At 36.2% G+C, this 21,775-nt stretch overlaps 1 protein-coding gene across 1 annotated transcript in view; it reads right to left on the bottom strand.

Moving 5' to 3' along the window:
• The window catches only part of LOC126759526 (dynein axonemal intermediate chain 4-like), a 105,597-nt gene that overhangs the window by 63,315 nt on the left and 20,507 nt on the right, over positions 1 to 21,775 (bottom strand). Inside the window, exon 4 of the transcript XR_007667017.1 lies at positions 8,475 to 8,684. The gene's annotated coding sequence lies outside the window, so the exon portion shown is untranslated. The remainder of the gene's footprint in view (positions 1 to 8,474; positions 8,685 to 21,775) is intronic.

A 21,775-nucleotide genomic window follows, 5' to 3' on the forward strand; every position in this document is an offset into this window, starting at 1 on the left:
TCAATATAATAAAAAAAAATACTACTGTGCAACAGAGTTGTGAAGAGTATATTTCTACAAAAAATATACTATTAAGCAAAAATAACTGCAAATTTGGGAAAGAAATTCAGAGCACCAAACAGCTCTCATATGTTCTCTATACACCCATTTGCTTATTCACATATTCATTACCATTGAATTCAGGCCTTTTGACTACTGGGCGATGACAAGCGTGTTTACAATTTTCATTAAAATGTAATTACATTTAATGGCAAACAATAAGCCGAACGACGGACAGCAAGTGAATGAAGCGGGCTGAGCTGCGGGTGGGGTTAAATTTCCGCATTATAAAACACTGCGAACGTATGCAATAATTCACCGCGAACTGCAGGCGCCAACTCCAACTCAACAATCAATTACATGAAATGGCGGCGGCGCATTTTGTGCAAAAACGCTCACTTAAATGCGCAATAAATTGCTGAGCAATAAGTGTAAAGCGGATTTTAAATATTTCATTAAAATCAATTTGTTTAAATTGAATTTGCAAATTGCGCAACAAAATGCGCTTGCCGCCGTAATAACGGTAAGTCGTGGCAGCAACACGCTTGTCGATTACTTCAATTGTAATTATTTTTAACTTTCATAACTGAAAACTTTGAAGTCAACGGCAACAGGCTTATTACTGACGCAACAACAAAACAACAACAAAAACAACAACACTTTCAAGGACTCTCTCAACACATACAAGCTTATTTTACGCGTCTTTTTTCCTCCTGCCAAGGCAAATTATTAACTCCCTACTGTAGAAAAAACAGGAAAAACCAAAAAGTTGCGAAAGAAAACAGCATTGAAAAAAATACATAAAAAATTATAGAATTTTATAAAAGTTCTTGGTGTTGCCGAAAGTTTTCACTTGCGCTGCATTTTCATTGCTTCCGTTTGCTGCGAAAGTTGTCTGTTGCCGTTATTTCCATTGCTTCGCGCGCTGCTCGTTGTCATTGCAAATGACAGCGCCGTGCACTTCATAAATATCGTAACGCGACACTTATGCAATCAACAGTTCCAACAACACTTTCGTTGCAACTTTTACTTAAGCAACTTTGGCATGCGCTTACATAAGCTCCTCTTTATAAGTATGTAAGTGTATTTGTTGCGTTTGTGTGTAACGTCCATACTTAATTAGCATTGAAATCACTTCGACGCGCTTCCCTCGAACGGAAAGTTGGCGACGTGAAATCAATAAATTTTAATAATGACATTGAAGGCATTTAAAACTAACTTTTCACACTTTATAGAAAAAATAATAACAAAATAGGACATAAAATATATGAATGAAATAATGAATGATAAAATGAAATAATTTCCTGACACTACAAAAATCAGTTTAAAAAATTCATTTAGTTTCTTTCAACTTTATTATCTTTTCCTCGATACCGGAAAGAATAACATTCGACAGAATAGACCACGTCCAACACGCAGTGAAGAAACCATAGCAGCCGCAGCTGAGATTGTACACGAAGACCGTAGAGCCGTTCGCAGCAACTCGGACTGATGTATGGAACGACTTGGCGCATTCTATGGCGAGATCTTAAATTAAAAGCAAACAAAGATCAGTTTGTGCAAGAACTGAAGCCGCTCGACTTTCCTAAGCGGCATCGCTACGCTTTATTGGCCATTGAAAAGTTCCAAGAAGATCTCACGTTCTCGAGCCAAATTTTGTTCAGCGATGAAGCTCATTTCTGGTTGAATGGGTATGTTAACAAGCGAAATTGCCGCAGTTGGGGCGAAGAGCAACCTAAGGACATTCAAGATCTGCCGTTTCATCTAGTAAAAACAACGGTTTGGTGTGGTTTGTGAGCCGGTGGAATCGTCGGTCCATATTTCTTCAAAAATTATGCCGGTTAGAACGCATTCATCAATGGCGACTGTCCTTGGTAGCATGGAAGCAGTAGATATAGCGGCTGCCAGAAAACGACTGCAAGTTTACTAAATTCCAGGTCATAAGGGCAGTCCAGGAGTCAAAATAGTCGATGAGATTGAAAAAAAATGCTTTCCGCTACCGAACGAGTTCAGAAAATACGCAAATCGCTAAAAATGATACACAATGAAATTTTCGAAAGGGCTGACAGACGGATCAGAATGAGATAGAATGCCTTAGAGGCATGCAGGATTGCCTCGAAAACACTGCAGAATGGTTGTTGGCCTAGTTACAGGTTACAACTGCCATAACATGTGAACCGCTTGGACATTATTAACCCAGCAAAACTTGCGTGACCGAAACTCCAATACATTTACACAATTTTTACTTGTCACTAACACTTCCTCACAAACATTTGAAATGAGTAAGAAGTCAATCTATTGTGTATTTTGTTTGTTTTATATTATAAACTCTTCACTCAACAGATGTTAAGTAAAAATAAAACAAAAGAAACAAACAAATTTTTTAGCTGTCACCGCTTATTGAAAACGATGGATGTGAAAGCGTACAGCATGATACCGTGAATTTGACGTTTGCTTGTTCGTTGTGACAAATTGAATTCGAAGAAAAAAAGAATTCGGTTACGCGTCGATAGTTGAGAATTGTGCAGATTTGTGTTTGTGCATATTTATTATATTTAAAATAAATATTTAAACCTACGGATATTATAATTGTGTTTCTTTAACTTTTGTGAATATTTTGTGTCTTCAAGATAATATTTGGAAAAAGGGTGAGTAAAACAAATACTAATTAAATATGAAAAAATATACATTTAGTGCATATATGTATGAGCCGGGAAAAAAGGCTTTTAATCTTAGTGCAACTAAATTTATGAAAATTTGTGAAAAAGGTTATTGTAGCCCGGTCGTATTTTATTATATTATGTTAGGTTATTTAAAATGAATTTTGATGCTGCCAAATTTGTATTTCTTAATCAGATGGATTCACCAGCGCTTTCTGATGACACATATTTGGAGGAATGCCCGACAACTTCTTCGACTCCCGTAAAAGGTACATGTAAAATCGTCATTTTAGTTTTCAATTCATTTGTACCCATTTGTTATTATAGACATTTAAACGAAAGAAATTCAACATTTCTGGTTGCTACAACCCAGAGGCAAGCTTCTCAAAACAACAAGGAAACAATTTGGCTGTGGAAGGAAATGGTAATACAATATATTTTTAAAATGCATAGAAGTATATTTATATATTATTTTTTGTATCTATATAAGAATTTATAGAAATAATTTTTATATTATTAAAAAAAAATGTCAAAAGATGAAGGAAATGAATTTAATGTAAATTTAAATAAAATTATTTTATTATTAAAATTAATAAAAAAAATATATTTAATAAAAAAAAAATCTTTATATTTTTGAGTTTCGAACATTAAGGTTGAAGGAATGACAAGCGAGTGGTTTACCCACTGGGCTATTGTAGAATGCACCGTCACGCTTTCCTGAAAGCAGTTTTGTTGATTTATACCAAATTTAATGAAAGTGTGAGAAAGAAGGATATAGTTTTATTACAGCGGAAAATATGTGAGCGAGAAGGTGACAAAAGATCACATGTATACAAAAGTTTTGGGGGCTTTTTTGATTCGCCCTTAAGAACGTGATAGGAAAAAGTGACAATTAAACCGGCACGCGTTACCGGCATGTCACTAGGTAACGTGACCGTCACTGTTCTAACTGGAAAGGATGGCACATATGTATAAAAAGGGCAGAGAGGTATGTGTGAGAGACTGTAGAACACCTTATCTGCTTTTGTCTGGCCTTATCTCGAACTCTGAAGCGAATGGTGACTGGTAATGCAAGAAAGGTTACTAACCGACAGCGTAATTCAGAATCATCTACTATGACCTGTTCCCTTATGATCAAACCCTTCATGCGGAACTGCTAACAATTGAAGCTTCTAAAATTAGCTATCGCCCAGAAGCGGCCAGCTTTAACCAATAGAAGAGGAAATGTGTGCCGTTAGGGCAACGCCAGACCACACATATCGTTAGTGAGTCGCCAGAAGCTCCGAGAGCTTGGATGACAGATTCTTATGCATCAACCTTATAGTGCGGACCTGGCATCCATAGGATAGTACAGGATCCTACACTAATCAACTCGCTTGTTTATGTTTTTTTGAAGAGTTATGGTAGAGTGGTGAAACGGTGTATTTACAAAATGAGCAGTATTGAGGAGGTTAGACTATAATAATCAGCATTTTTTAATTTAATAATTTTATTTTAAAACTCTTATCGTACAACAACTACATTCTAAACATCTAAATAACCGTAAACTCTGCTCTATAAATTTTAATTATAAGTAACTAATAGTGCCTGCAATTTAATTTGTTTCGATCAAAAGGATCGAATGTGGACTGCAGCTACCTTTCATTAGTGTAATGATGGAACCCTGCCGCAACTTCATTAAAATCACTGTTATGTTTTTCAATATTGATAAATAAAGCCAGAAAAAGCAAAAAGCCAATGATGTTAGGAAGAGGTAAGGTGGCATTTGCTAAACCAGTTATATTGCACAATATTTTAGAATTACTCATACAAATACGAAAGCAAAACTCGTGTGCCAATATGTGTGTACTTAATAACCTGTTCACTTTTTCCCATATCTGCAGGCACTCGGTGAGATTTTTGACAGTTTGCACTAACGGTGAATGGCTTAAAACCACAGCGTGATAAATTTAATTAATATGACAATAAATTTATAATTGCACCATCAATATTGCCGTTGCTCACTTGTGGCCTGGTGGTGCTTATATGGATTTACAATTTACATTTATTGTTGTATGTTCACAAATATAAAAGGTATTGGTAAATGTCATTAATATCAATAAACTCGTCACTAAATGGGAGTGATTAAATTGCGGCTTAACTCATAATGAACTATGCCGTTTAACTTTTATTGCAAAAAAGTACTGAAGTAGGAGTAGCTGTCATTTCACTCAAAAATTGTGGTGCTTTCACTTTCACTTTTCTAAATATATACATAAATAAAAATATTTTTGGACAATCTATATTGTGAAGTTTCGAAGATATTATCTAAGTCTAGAGCAAATGAAACGCCTTGTCTGTAATAGTCTAGGAACACGAAGCGTTGAAGAGTAGTAATCGAACAAACTATACGAGTTGTTCAAACTAACGGACATCGCTTGCGACGCTTGGGGGTATAACCTCAGCAGGTTTAAATATGCAACCAATCTCCCTAGCGATTTATTCAGCTACTGGTTGCATTTTACACTGGCCACTGCAAGCTGAAGTAGTACTTACACAGCATAGCCTAGCTTTTTGCGTAAATTACCTATCTATCTAATCTAATCTAGCCTAAATTTTCCGGAACAAACACAGCATATGTATGCATTTCGAACAGATGTTATGAGGTACTCATAGCAAATATTTTTCTACGGTAAACGAAGCACGAAAGCAAAATAAGAACAAGAGAAGAGAAAATAAAAAAGCGAAATGAAAATTGTAGTAGTCAAGGATACCAATAAAATAATATTCAAACATCTTATCATGAATAAAACATACAAGAAAGTAAAATATAAAAAACTTAATAAAAAAAAACTTCAACTTTGAGTCTAGAGTCTGCATACGCAGATCAAAGGTCTTTGGAACCATGTTTCCAAACTGAGATCACATCGCTTCGCGAGCACCCAGTAAAATATTGGGTTTTATCAATCCCCAGCATATTGATAATATCCAGGCGAGTCTTTGTGATTTAGGAGAGGGCACAACAATATTCATAAATACGTAAGGTCGGGGTGCATTCCTCGTTTATCAACAATCGTCATCGATTATGCTACGATTCTTTCTTGATTATTTTATTTTTCCGTGTTAAAAAACGTTTTAGTAACTTCTTTGTTTTGTTTTTAAAAACTATTACAATTGAGTTTATGTTAGGAAATTTGTACTTTCATTAGTCATTTGAGCCACTCACAATAGTAAAACTGATGTAAAATATCTAAAACCTAACTTGGTGGCATTGAAGATGGCGGTTATAATATTTTAAAGAACTAACCGCTATTTTCTTGTACGAATTCCACTATACAACTTTGTTGTTGATTTTACATTTAATTTTTTTGACCATAAAAGTATGATCCAACGTGTTTTGTTATCAATTTAGACAGCGCCTAAAACATATTACTTTCCCACGCATTTAACATGGGATTTTTTGGTATTTTTCTTTAAATTTGTATTCCGAAGCAAATATACCTGCAACTAAACAGAAAATTCTAACACAAAATTTAGAGCTCTATTAAACTACCACTACTAGAATAAATCCATATGATTTTTAGTTAGCCTTAACCTTTTAAAGCCGCGTGTATAAATCTCACGGATCAAAATTTGTGAATTATTTCATGTTAAGTGAAAAGTTTATTATTGTGAAAGAAAAGATAAAAAGAATTTCTCGTGTTGATAAAATAAGGTTTTTTGAAGGAAAAAATACAGTTGAAGCAAAAACTTGGCTTTATGACGAGTTTCCGGACACTGACCCAGAAAAATCATTCATCAAGGATTGTTAGCTAAGTTTAGACTTAGTGAAATTAGCACCGAAAACGGTGAATTCCCTAAAGACTTTCGAAAATATTTCCAGGAAAACCAACCACCAAATCAACAACGACTACTATATACTGTTCCCACGTCAGTCGGGTCTACGTAACCGGAACGGACCGGGATTTTTATCCAGCCAAGGACTGTCAACTCGGCAGAACTCTACCGCTAGGACAACTACTACATAGCGTTATTGAACCTTTTGAAGGACGAAATCGCTGGGAAATGGCCGCATTTGAGGAGAGAGAAAGCGGTTTTTCACAAAGACAATGCACTGTGTCGCAAAACGAAAACGATGGCAAAAATCTTTGAATTGAGGTTAGAATTGCTTCCGAAATCAGCGTATTCTCCAGATCTGACCCACAGTGACTATTTTCAGTTCTCAGATCTCAAAAGAATGCTCGCTAGCAAGAACTTTTCGTCGAATGTATAGGTAATCGCCGAAACTGAGATTTATTTTGAAGCAAAGGACAAATCATACTGCAAAAATTGTACTGAAAAGTCGGAGCGCCGCTATAATCAGTATGTCATTTTCGAAGGGAACTATGTTGAATAAAAAAACGAATTTTTTTTTTTTAAATGTGTTCTACTATGGTAGACCGGGGACTTTTCTATTGACCTGTTATATTAAATGAAAATTGTTTTTTTGGTTTTTTTTTTGTAACCATTATGAAGAGCACATCTAATGTGAGAATATTTTTAAACAAGAAGAATGGTTTATTAAAAAATCAGCTTTTGATTTATTCCTAAAACACGACAAGCTTTACTGAACTGTACGAGTCGGTTGGATGAGCAAACTATGCACATCCCTAAATAAGTCTGAGAAGAAATATGAAAATGGAATGGCGCCTCACAATAACATATATGAATAAAAACTGTCGTGCTGTTTCCACGACAGTCGGGTCTAAGTAACCGGAACGGACCCGGATTTTTATCCGGCCAAGGCTGTCAACTCGCCACTATTCCTCGAAATTTTTTAGGAATGTTTCATGACGCTACAACAACAACAAAAAATTGTCGCGCAGAGAAATTAAGGCAGAAATTTTATATGATACCTTAGATTTCATCATAAAAATATATAATAAAGTATTTTTCAAGCGAAATGTTGAACGAACAATAGCGGACTTTAAGAGCAAACTAAGAGGCTAACATTTTCTTTAGGATTGATTATTGAATAGTAAAAATGTACAAATTACAGAAGAGACTGTTACATTAGATGTCATAATTAATTCCTAAAGTAAAGTGAAAAGTCAACGCCAGTTAAAAGTTAATAAGTTGCAATCAGTATCGAGACTAAGTCTAGGCAGCTTCACTTAACCTTCACATGATTAAAGCTTAAACAGTCAAAAACATATCAGAGGTTATATAAGTGCCAGAGAAAGAATCACAAAAGTTCATATGCGCTTACGTATGTATGTAAAAACTGAATCACAAACATACAAGCATTTATGTATGTATGTGTGTATATATGTCAAGGCAGAGTACCTCAGCACACACTTTCCGTGCAAAGCGTGCGCGCTGTCGCAGAGCTGCTTTCCAATAAATGTGAAAACTTTTTCGATTACGTGCTTGTAAAAGTTTTCGTCTTCACATGGAACGCCCGATGGAACATGGTAAAGCATACACAACACAACACAAAAAGAAAGAAATCACAACCAATAACTGGAGAACAAAGGCATTTAAAAAATTTGACACAAATACAAGCAAAAACATATTAGTGAAAAAGTGTTTGTGTTGGTTTCTGGTATAATAAGTCGAGCAGCAGTGCAGAAGCGGCGCAAGTGTCATCATAAACAAGTAATGAAATCTTTAAAACTAAGCAGACCACCACATGCATAGAAGTGTAGAGCAAAGCAAGATAAAAACAAAAAAAAAATAGTAAAAATAAATAAAAATAATTATCACCCCATTTTTCATATACTCTACACTTTTGATGTGTATTGGTTTTTGACTCACCGCTATTTGCTCCTCCTGCCGTTTGTTGTTAAAGCTTTTGCCTTTGATTTGCGTGCTGTTTGGGCTGTCGCTCCTCTCGTTGCTTGATTGCGTTGGGACATTCGGTATTGTTTTAAAGCGCAAAGCAATCTCTGTGCGTCGGGTCACATGGTCGGTTGGTCGTTCAAATATCGGTAAAAAGTTGATTCATTGCCTGGCACTGTTGCTTGGCTGTAAAACAAAAAGTTAATGAATTGCCATTATCTATAACACGGCTTGGTAATTTATTAATCGCTGGAGATTTTTCACAATTTTATGAAATGAAAGGCAAAATCGTTAAAAAAACTAACTGTGAAATTTTAAATATTTAATATAGAATATTTTTTATACGTTAAAAGATAAAATTTCAGACGAAGTAATTTTAGTTGAGTCAGAGTAAAATTATTGTACTACAAAGGTGATAGAGAGAGAGCGGGATGTCAGCTACCGAAACGGATGGAAAGCGGAAATTTATAAGATATAGTGTAAAAATAAATGCTTTATATTTGCATTAAATGGGTTTCCTCGGGTAAAAACAGCTCTTTTGAAAAATTTTTTTCTCATATAAAAATTAAATATTTTATTAGAATTTTTTATTGTTACAAACATACACTAAAGATATTCTGAGTTTTTGGAAAGAAATATTTTAAACTCGGCCATTGCGACGCCATTTCCGCTGACCCTTCGGAAAAAGAGGCGCCAGCGTTGATAGGATAAATTCTTACAAGATCTTCTAAAGTGAAAAATACGAGTTTTAGTTAGAACCTTAACTTAAAACATGGACAAAAGAAAAAAAGAAAATTAATGAATTTAATTGAAAATTAATTTTTTGGCAGACATTTAAAAAAAAAATATAAATTTCGCGACAAAAATCCTTTTTAAACCTTTAAGAATTGTATCTAAAAGACCTGTGCAAAATTTCGTGATGAACGGTTGAGTAGTCCTCGAGAAATATTGCCAACTGACTTCAAAAACACAGTTTCGAGAAAAACACAGTTAAAAATGGCGCACCTATCATAGCTAGCCTCGAGAGCACAAGTTCTCAAGGCTGTATCACCTAAATTATTACACGGATCTACTTGAAATTTAGAACAATATTCCAGAGGTGCTATAGAATTTAATAAGACAATAAAAAATTGTTTTTTTTTTTTTTAACCCATGTAACCCCTTAAATTTTTTGTTTTTTTTTTTTTAAGATAGAATGATTCGATTGTTACTGTTCATTGGGGGTGTTTTTTTACGTGGCGGGTCCCAAACCCAGCGCACAACCCTATGTAGGGGATATTTCGCCTTCTCACTTTAGCTCGCCTTCAAACGGATGTTCTTAGGCTACCCAGAGGATACTTGGTCAAAGACCGGAAGTAGTGAGCTGCTTGAGTCATATGTAAAAGAATCGTTTCTGGCCACTCCCAAGTGAATGGCGATCAGAGAACTTTCCTCACTTGCGTGAACATGACTCCATCCTCGGCTGTGTAAACTGCCGTTGAGTAACACGAAAAGCTCCGTCAGAATCGGGAAGGACCTCTCCGAGCCGTTCGATACCAAACGAGGTTTCAGACAAGGTGATTCCCTATCGTGCGATTTCTTCAACCTCCTTCTGGAGAAAATAGTTCGAGCTGCAGAACTAAATAGAGAAGGTACCATCTTTTATAAGAGTGTACAGCTGCTGGCGTATGCCGATGATATTGATATCATCGGCCTCAACACCCGCGCCGTTCGTTCTGCTTTCTCCAGACTGGACAAGGAAGCAAAAGAAATGGGTCTAGCAGTGAACGAGGGCAAGACGAAATATCTCCTGTCATCAAACAAACAGTCGTCGCACTCGCGACTTGGCACTCACGTCACTGTTGACAGTCATAACTTTGAAGTTGTAGATAATTTCGTCTATCTTGGAACCAGCGTAAACACCACCAACAATGTCAGCCTAGAAATCCAACGCAGGATAACTCTTGCCAACGAGTGCTACTTCGGACTGAGTAGGCAATTGAGAAGCAAAGTCCTCTCTCGACAAACAAAACCAAACTCTATAAGTCGCTCATAATTCCCGTCCTGCTATATGGTGCAGAGGCTTGGACGATGTCAACAACTGATGAGTCGACGTTGCGAGTTTTCGAGAGAAAAGTTCTGCGAAAGATTTATGGTCCTTTGCGCGTTGGCCACGGCGAATACCGCATTCGATGGAACGATGAGCTGAACGAGATATACGACGACATCGACATAGTTCAGCGAATTAAAAGACAGCGGCTACGCTGGCTAGATCATGTTGTCCGGATAGACGAAAACACTCCAGCTCTGAAAGTATTCGACGCAGTACCCGCCGGGGGAAGCAGAGGAAGAGGAAGACCTCCACTCCGTTGGAAGGACCAAGTGGAGAAGGACCTGGCTTCGCTTGGAATATCCAATTGGCGCCACGTAGCGAAAAGAAGAAACGACTGGCGCGCTGTTGTTAACTCGGCTATAATCGCTTAAGCGGTTTCTACGCCAATTAAGAAGAAGAAGAAGAAGAAGTTATAGAATTTAATAATTTAATTTTTGTAAACCCATGTAACCCCTTAAATTTTTTTTTTTTTGTTTTTAAGATAGAATGATTCGATTTAGGGGTTAGATATGCACCATTTTGTCCGATATCTTATCGTAGTTTCGAAGATAATTATGCCACTCTAGAACCATCGGATTTTTTTGACAAAAAATAGGGACATTCAATTTTTTAAACTTCTCTTGAGGTTTTCAACAGCATAGTCATTCCCCTAAACAAGTAGAAATGGTAATGAGTTGATGCAAAGTCTGGGCTAAAAGGTGGAAGCATAAGAACCTCCAAACCAAGCTCCCGTAGCTTTTGCTATTCTCTAGCGATATCGTGTGTGGCCGGGTGGTTTCCTGATGGCACACAATTTTTCTCCTAATCGGCAAAGGTGGCCGCTTTTGGGCGCTTGCTTCTTTTAGACGATCCAATTGTTGACATTACAGTTCCGAATTAAGTGTTTGATGGGAAATGAATGGGATTGTCATTATGCTTTACAAATGATTTCGCGTAAGTGACCGCCGCGGCTGGGGAGAATAAACTTTAGCTGAGAGGACCAAGTTTCGAACATTGGGATCGAACTCGACTCGAGCAATAACTCGCCTGTATTCTCTATCAAGGTGTTAGTCGTTTTGGGCTTATCTGCGAAAACAAGCGACTTCTCATAACCTTGCAAAAAATAGTCCAGCGGTGTTAAATCGCACGATCTTGGACGCGACAAAATGCGCTCACCAAAAGTTTCCTTTAATAAAGTGACTGTTTCGTTGGCTGTATGGCATGTAGCGCCGTCCTGTTGGAATGCGCATAGAGCCTGCCGACCAGAGACTTTTTGAGCATATAACGACGTCTCAACAATGTCTTATGAATTATCAACACTCCTAATACGATAATTTCGTTTACAAACGTACCTCTTCAACCAAAAGTGAACCACGCCCAACCGACGTCGGTGGCTGTCTCGTTTTGGGGGCATTCAGCGAACATGCGACACGCTTGATGGTTATTCGGCTTAAATTCTTGCACGAGTTGGATTTTATAAGCCCGCAAACCAAGATCCCTACGGAATATCTTTCATATAGTGGATGGGCACAGCACCTATTATTTTGCGCGATGGCGGATGAACTTATGCGTGCCTTCTTCGACTCTCTGCTCCACAGTAGCAATACCGACTTCGGTGCGCACTGTACGACGTCTCGAGGATGCGCATTATCCATTAGAGTAAACTCGGACTAACGTATGAATTGCGCATTTTACGTCAAGATCTTAAATTGAAAGCGTTCAAAATGCAGCTTGTACAAGAACTAAAGTCGCCCGAATTTCCCAAGCGACATCGCTTCGTTCTACGGACTGTTGAAAAGGTCCAAGAAAATCCGACGTTTTCGAGCCAAAATTTGTTCAGTGATGAGGCGCATTTCTGGCTCACTGAGTCTGAAATTGAGCTAGTGATCTGGGCGACATTTGGTGTCAACAAGATGGCGCCACTTTCAACACATCGCATCAATCAATGTATTTATTGAGAGAACACCTTCGTGAGCACATAATTTTACGTTTTGGGTCGGTCGATTGGCCACCAAGATCGCGTGATATCACACCGTTAGACCTTTTCCGGTGGGGATATGTAAAGTCTAAAATCTATGCGGGCAATCCCGCTTCGATTCAGATGTTAGCGCAAAATATCACCAGTCGAAATGCTCGAACGAGTCATCGAAAATTGGGCTCAACGGATGGACCATCTGAGACATAGCCACGACCAACATTTGAAAAAGATAATCTTTAAAAAATAAATGCCAAATAATGTTATTTCGAATAATAATAAACGTTTCCCATTAAACTTGAAGTTTTTATGTTTTTCCTTTAAAAAAGTAGGAAACCTCGCACTTTATATAATTAAATATGTTTCACTAAAGCAAAAGGCATTTCAATCATCACATCAGACAGATAGGTTAATGTTCTAAGAGACATGAAAACAAATGTCTAAGCATCCAGGGTTGCATATGTTCTAAGAACTGAGGACTTAAGAAGTAAGCGAGTGAAAATTAAATTGATGGTTAACAAAATGAGCCAGTATTACTTGTAAGTACTTTACTTCTCCGCCCTATGGTCGAAATTATGTTTTGACTGCCTGTGAGTGAGTTTATTCGCGAATTTTTTGGAAGTTATATAGTGTATTAAAATCAAAGAGCAGTTGAATGATATACTATATAGGGTGGGTTTCCACTCACCAAAGATACCAAAGACTACTTAGCATCGAATAAGGCTACGAACTGCTGCCCCATCTAATGAGTACACCAAATTTGGCCTCGTGCCTACATCTCTTTAAATTAAATTAAATAACTGAATGAAGTAAAACTTTTATATCTGGCAGCACTGGTTACATATGGTTGTGATAGTTTTGTGTGAGCTCGGAAACCCACAAATTTAGTTAATTCGTCAACTTCTTGAGCCCACTCAATTAGTAAAAAATATTGCATAAACTCATCTGCCACTTAGTTTATTAAATGAACACACACCTGTATGATTATTTTTAGCAACAGGTGACTCGTTTATTTATTAGCTGAATGCGCCACCCACACACATATGCAACATTTTCCATTTCCCTTACATCCTGCGGCCCATTTGACCGAAATAAATTAATATTTAAGCGCCACCCTCGCAGTGCCCATGAGTGCTTGCAGGCAGCTCTAACGTGATATAATATCAACAAAAGCTTTGTTATGACGCATTACCATTGGTGTAAAAATGACAAAAACAAAATCGTAAATTTATATTCCTTTTTTACAGTTCCACAGAAGTGCTCCAGCGACGTGGGTGAGATGTCCCACACAACCATCTACAACTGCCTACACATGTGTGTAGAAATGTAACCTCGTCCTTAGGAGCTCAAGCTGCCATATGGAAGCAGGGGAAATCACACTGGGCATTGTAGGTCGTTTTCAATTGTGTGGGTATGTGAGTTCACACATGCGCAGTAGCGCCAGTTATCCGGCGGAGAAAACCGGATATATGAAGTGGCATGAGGGCCACAAAGTCTGTATGTAAAAGCGTATATTCAATGATAGATGGATAAAACTGGATAACAGCTTTAATAAAATAAACTAACATAAATATTAATTCAAACAAATTAAACGTGATTGAAGAATTTATAGTTTAATTTGGTATAATATTTAGAATTACTGCACAAATATAGTGTAAACAAGAAAGCGAAATTTTGTAATGAAAAAAAAAAAATGTAACTTGCTGCAGTAAAATAAATAATAAAAAATTATCAAAAATATTTAAACAAAAAAAAATTAAATGAATCCTATGTATGTATATGTAGGCAGAAAATAGTAAAGTGTTATAAAATAGATTATAAATATTAAACCACATTCAATTACACAGTACAACAGCTAATCTGGGGGGTGAGAAATTCCAAGTCAGGGTGATGGTACTAGGTCAGTATATACCCTCAAAGGTTTGGCGTTCGTATGTGTCAGTTTTTTTTATGACCTTTTAAATTTTTTCCTTATCTTGATGTTTTTCGCTTAGTTGTAACATTTTATTTTATTAAAGAAGCTAAGTTATAATATCACATTCATTTCCCATGGTTTTCCATCTTAACAAATTAATTTTTTCCAATCAGGCGTACTAAATGGTCCAGATATACGAAAGCTGATTAAAAGTGACGCATTCAACAATATTTTGATTGACGCTGAATTGAATGCATGGCAGGCAATCAAAGAAGTAATAGAAGGCTTGTTGGGAAAGCATCGTTCTAACAACTACGATGTTTCTGTCGCAAGGATGTTATAACTTACCTTTAATAAAATAAAATGTTACAACTAAGCGAAAAAACATCAAGATAAAGAAAAAATTTAAAAGGTCATAAAAAAAACTGACACATACGAACGCCAAACCCTTTGAGGGTTTTACTATACTGACCTAGTACCATCACCCTGACTTGGAATTTCTCACCCCCCAGACAATAATCCCAAAAATGTTCCACAGTGTTATAAAAAATACTAATTCAAACACGAAGAGAATAGCTAAGTTCGGGTGTAAGCAAACATTTCATACTCTCGACAATTTTTGTGGATTAAAGCCGGGGAATTACCTTCAGCCATGGGCAAACCTTTAACAAAACAAGTAAAGAATTAACTTTTGGTATTATAAAATATATTGTGTGATACACAACTTGTTTGCTAGTTGTCTTTCAAGAAAGCAGGAGAACTAACCGCCAAAGATGGAGAGAACATTCCAAACGACAATGGTGGTTTCAAACATTAGCTGAAACAATTGCATTTTTGGAGTACTCAAAACAACGATTTGATGAGTAAACCACTGTAAAGACCTAACTTGGCACCGGATGACTTCTTTTTATTCCGGTACGTAAACAAACTAGGAGGCCAACATTTTTCAACACCTGAAGAAGCGAGTAATTCATTCAAAAACCATGTTTTGGAGATGCCTCAATTAGAGTGGCAAAAGTACTTCGAGAATTGGCTCAAAAACATGCGTTAAATGATCTTAATGGAGAATATTAAAAAAAAACAATAAAGCGATTTTCGATAATTAAAATTTGTTTTTCTACTCTAGTCCCGAAATATACATAAATAAATACTTATTAGGTAGCGAAGGCAAGATGTAGTCATAAATATAGTGCAGATCCGATTTTATACTTAGCATTGCGACATTTTATTACAACAAAAAGGTAACCACCACTGAGGTAACCAACAAGTTAATCCATGTCTATAGAATAAAGTCAGCTACAAACCGTAAATTTTTATATTAAGTACATCTATGGTGGCTAGTGGAAGTATTGACCCCATTTCAGCATATTGCCTGAGATATGAAATGTTTCTTAAAAAGGGCGATGCCATGCCTATTTACCAATTTGTAGCGATTCACGTGTAATGTCTTTAATTGACTCGAAACGGTTTCCCCGGGGCGGCTGTTTGAGTTGGCTGAATAGCCTAAATCAGGTGAATATGGTGGTTGCGGCACGATTTTGGCTGAAAATTTGACGAAAAGCTCACGAAGAATCAAAACAGTATACGACGGTGCATTATCGTGGTGCAAAAACCAAGAGTTGTCGCCCCATAATTCCGGTCTCTTTTTACGAACAGCTTCTCCCAAACGACGCATAATACTCAAATAGCATTCCTTGTTGGGAGTTTGGCCGATCGGAAGTAGTAATACGGAGTGCACCTCGATAGTCGAAGAACACTGTCAACATAACCCTGACTTTTGATCTGCTTTGATATGGTTTTTTCGGCTTCGGCTCACCGATTTATCGTCCGTAATAATACGCCAATAATAATACGTTTCAGGAGTAGTGCTAGTTGGAAATCATTGCTTCACAGACGTTATAGCGACGTCGGTCTTCAAAAATTTAGTGATTTTTGGAATCAATCGTGCTTTCACTTTTCTTAGGCCCAAAATATCTTTCAAAATGATGATCACTGCTCCTTCCGATACTTCAACAATGGCAGTAAAATCTCTAAATGTTAATTGTCGATTCTCAAGCACACAGTTTTTTGACGGGTTGATCATCAGTTGATGTTGACGGCCCTCTTTTGGACGTGGTTCGTCGTCAACGCGTTCTCAACCCTCTCTGAATAATTTGTATCAATCAAAACACTTGTTCGCGACAATTATCACCGAAGGTCTTTTCCAACATTCTGAACATTTGAAACGTTTCGTCACCAGAAATTTGATTCCTCATACAAAATTTAATGGCAATTCCTTGTAATTATTCAACATTCAACATTCTCTCATAGTAAAAATCGCCGAATGCATTTTATGTACTTCAGAAAGGCAAGCGTATACTAAATACTAATAATCAACCTAGAAAACAAATATTTCGCGCGAAATGTAAATTAAAAAGTCTTACTATTTTTTGCCCTAAATAAACTTATTAAGAGGGTATGGTATTCTGGTTTAGAAATTTGAAAAAATCGATTTTTTTGTTTTGCATATTTTTATAGTATAACCCTTCAAGAAAATGTCCCTAAGAGGATTTTTCGAAATTCAAATTATTTTCCGAGTTACAGCTCATTTTGTGACTCCAACACCGACACCGACTGCGCGCGACTAGTTCTCAAACTTTAAACTCGTTTTTCTCATAACTACTTTTCTAGAAACGGTGTGCATGATATCTCAAGTTCTACTCAACCGATTCACATGAAATTTTACATAGAGCTTTCTTACACATTATATTATCGCACTACGAAGAGCTTTCGAAAGAATTTTTTTTTTTTTTTTTTTTTAAATTCCGAACCACAAAAAAACGGAAAATACGAAACTTTTTTTCAAACCTCCACCATTTTGTAAAATTTTTTTTTTTTTTTTCAAAAACGTTTCGTAGTGCGATATCCTACACACCAGGACAAGCCATACTTTCATCAGTCTCTCTTCGCCGACCTGCAGTTTTTTTAATTTAATTTTTTTTTCTTATATTATTTATGTTTTGTATTCTTAGAATATCAATAAAAAGCATGTAAAAAATGGATAGTCAAAATAAATTGATTTTTTTTATCGCGTCAAAAAAAAAAAAACTAAAATTCGGGCTTCTAAACCAGAATACCCCCTTTAGTAAATTTGATCTATTGCTGACTCTTTATACTTTTATATTATGTAAAAATGTTGAAAGAATGAGATAAAGTATTAACTACTAAATTGAAATAAAAACATAGAAATACAAATCAAATAGATATTTACATAATTATTTTGTTTGCTTAAAACATTTCTTCAAATAAAGTAATCAAAAATAGTTTTTCTTACAAATAAATTACAATTAAAGAAAAAAATGTTCGAAATAATACTCTCATGTAGTCAATTCCAACCAATGGTTGCATATTTGCTTGTGAGTAACCGCATTTGTGGCTTCAGCTGGCGAAGCATAAAATCAAATTAAAGTAAAATAGTCAGTGCTTATTGCGTGCAACAACAATTTAAGAACAACAAACTGCTAATCTCAAATTGTGGACGCAAAAAAGAGCATATTAGAATAAAAACTAAGCAAACAGGAAAATTCGTTGATAGTTGCCACCCGGTGGAAAATACATTTAGTACAAAATTAGCAAAGAATGTCATTAGTAGGTAGAACTGATTTCCACATTCGCCCTATCAATATATTAACAATTTCATTGATGCCTCTCTTCCTCAAAAGATACCTTACATAGTAGCATCTAATTAGTCAGCAAATAGACCAGTTTACAACTAACTAGAAATAACTGTCTGAAATTGAATTAGTCAGAATTGCAGCAAGCTCATATCATTTTGGCTGTTTTTGACTAGTATGAAACTGGAATATATCTTAAATCTGAAAATAGACAACTTATCTTCAAAAATACAAAAATATAACCTAACAAGACTGCATGGATTACCTAAAAGCTAACTAGTCCTCAAATAACGCCTAACTAGTTAACACCACTGCTAGATAGATCCAGAATTTGTTAGTGAAAACGACCAAAAGACCAACCGGCATTATTCTAAGAAGCTATATTAATATGTTGCTCAAATTCCCTTGGGATATTTCTGCTTATTAAAATGTCTGTGGTCTTGAGAGCAAAATTTCGCAAGCGGTCAAGGCGTACACACACACACGCACACAACAAAACACACCACAGCACATACCTATGTATGCATGAATGTATGAGTATGTGTTTATAAATCTTAATAAGTTCGTATTTATAATTTTGCCCTTAATACCAAGCATTCTACATATTCAAGTGTGTATGTGTGTGTGAGTGTGTGAAGACAAGCATATTTACTTTTGTGACGAGTAGCATAGTTTTCGGTAGCCAATTTTCCAAAATTTTCAACAAATTTCTTTAGTTTCCGCACAATGCTTGGACCACTATTACACAGACGGACACACACATATGCGCAAACAAGAGCACAACAACTATCTCTGCGCTGAAAGAAAATTCTTGCTTGGAAATTGTATTGTTGCTTACCGAGCTGGAAATTATGTGGTTTGCATGTATGTGGGTATGTATGATGCACATGAAGGTATGTACATATATATATATACTATATATATTTGACTTTTGTTGCGCGCTTGGAATTGCTGTTGTGTTGTTTTTGTTTGCGGCAGCAGTCATGGTCGTGCTGGTGTTGCAGCAAAATAACCACAACTGACCACACATTAAAGCAGAACTCATGCGAGCATGTAACAATTATATCTGTACACCACACACACACAGACACGCACGCACTGGGATTCGCTCGCAAAGAGTTGTGGTGAAGAAGTACCATAAATTGTATTAATATTTTTGAAAAAATGAAAAAAGTACTATAATAATATTAATTATCGTTTGTTTTACTCTTAATTTTCTTATTTCTACAGAGTGTTAAGTAAAAATTAAAACTATGTTCTTATTTAACTGAACATGGCTGTAAACTTTGTTTCAGCTAATTTTAAGATTTCTTGCGACTGCTCGCAGTAGGAGATAAAATTAAACGAAACTATATACAGTGAGTACATATTGATTTCACCTACAACAATATTAAATATATTAGATATATACCACTATACATAAACGATGTGCAAGTACTATATCACAATACTGCGAAATAGCTAGGAATGACCCTGGAAACAAAACCTAGATGGAGTGCAAATGTCAAAAAGGAAAACATAAAACTCAGAAATATGTATTGGCTATTAGGTAGCAACTCCGCCCTATCCACATATAAAAAAATATTGTTTACAAGCAGATGCTCAGACCAGTTTGCACTTATGGAATCAAACTTTGGGGCTGCTCAAGCCTAGCTTCTTCTTCTTCCTTACTGTCGTAGACACTACTTACTTGGCTATAGCCTAGTTTACAACAATGCGCAAGTCGTTTCTCCCTTTCGCTAATTGGTGCCAATTGGAGATTCTAGTTCTTTCCCCGCCGGGTCTTACCAACGGTGTGGATGTCATCAATCTGCTTCCCCCGGCGGTCACTGCTTCGAATTCTCTTAGAGCTAAAGTATTATTTTCTATCCGGATAAAACGACCTTGCCAGCGCAGCCGCTGCTTCTTGATTCGTTCGTCATTGCCAATGCGCAAAGGACATCAACAGCATCTGGTCGATATCCTATTAAGGAATCTTATAACACGGAATTGTAGGGTCCCTTTTTTTGCGGATTGGCCAGTGCAGTAGGCTGGAAGCTACGTCTAGTCCGCCTTCTTTCCACTGCGACCGACAGTCCTCATCTTTTATAAAGCCGCTGTAGTAAATGTTCCAGGGACCTATTCGTCTCCATCCATTCAACGCGGATGGATTTGACTTAGTTATTTCACACGACACCATGTAACTGCGTCGTTCAAAGTAGATGGAGAATGACTGTATCACCTTATACAGAAGACAGACTCTTGCACTTATACGCCACCATTCACAAAATAAGAACAAAAAAAAAAATATTATAAGATGCGTCGTCAACAAAGTTATATTAAAATAATCTTGGTATGTTCGCAGTCAACCAAGATCTTGGACGCTTATCTCGGATTTGACTTAGTTGTCGCATCAATCCCTGCAAGTTATACGCAGAACACCATTCATTCTTTTGTAGCACACAATACTAAGCAACACGAATTCTTCGTTGAAATAAAAAAATATATATATTTTACTTCGAGTCAACTAAAGTTATATTAAAATAATCTTGAATTTAACATATTGAGTTTATTCAGAAAGCGTCAACCAGGTTTAGACCAATTCGATTTATATTTAGGCCTAAACCATATAATTTTTAAGAAAGATTGGCCACTTAAATTTATCAAAATATCACAAACTTTTACCAACATAGACGGTTCGAGGACAGGGCTTTTTTGCTATTAGCCGATAAATGTAGTACAAAGCCAACCGGAATTTTGAAAATCTTATGTTAGGTATGTATATGAGAGATAGAGATAGTTCTGATCGGATGTTATCTATTTTTGGCATTACTACATATTATAAATTCAGCCGGAAGGTTAAATATTTTTACTAGGTACATGGGGGCTAAAGGAAGTCCTGACCCGACTCCACCTATTTTGTCATATAGAAATATTATTACTAGGAAAGGATTAGATGCAAATTCTGATATATTCATTGTTGCTTTATTATACCCTGAACACGGTATATTAAGTTTGTCACGAAGTTTGTAACACCCAGAAGGAAGCGTCGGAGATCCTATAAAATATATAAAGAACTAGTCCCTCGGTTTTTAAGATATCGTTTTGAAATTTTGTGAACGTATTTTCTCTTCAAGAAGCTGCTTATTTGTCGGAACGGCCGATATTGGACCACTATAACATATAGCTGCCATACAAACTGAACGATCGGAATCTTGTTCTTGTATGGAAAATTTTTGCATTTATCGAGATCTACTCACGAAATTTGGTATGCATTATTTTCTAAAGCAACAATGTAATCTCCGAAGAAATTGTTGAGATCAGTTAATTATAGCATATAGCTGCCATACAAACTGAATGATCGGAATCAAATGCTTGCATGGGAAACTTCCTCATTTAACGATATATCTTCACGAAATTTGGTATGAGTAATTGTTTATAGAAATAATGTAATATCGGAAGAAATTGTTCAGATCGGCTAACTATAGCATATAGCTGCCATACAAACCGAACGATCGGAATCAAGGGCTTATACGGAAATTTGACATGGATTACTGCTTAAGGTAATAACGTAATGTCCGAAAAAATTGTTCAGATCGGATTACTATAGCATATAGCTTCCATACAAACTGGACACATAGTTACTAAAAGTAATACACCTGAGAAGGGTATATAAGCTTCGGT

This window comes from Bactrocera neohumeralis, chromosome 5, assembly GCF_024586455.1.
Source record: "Bactrocera neohumeralis isolate Rockhampton chromosome 5, APGP_CSIRO_Bneo_wtdbg2-racon-allhic-juicebox.fasta_v2, whole genome shotgun sequence".
NCBI lineage: Eukaryota > Metazoa > Arthropoda > Insecta > Diptera > Tephritidae > Bactrocera > Bactrocera neohumeralis.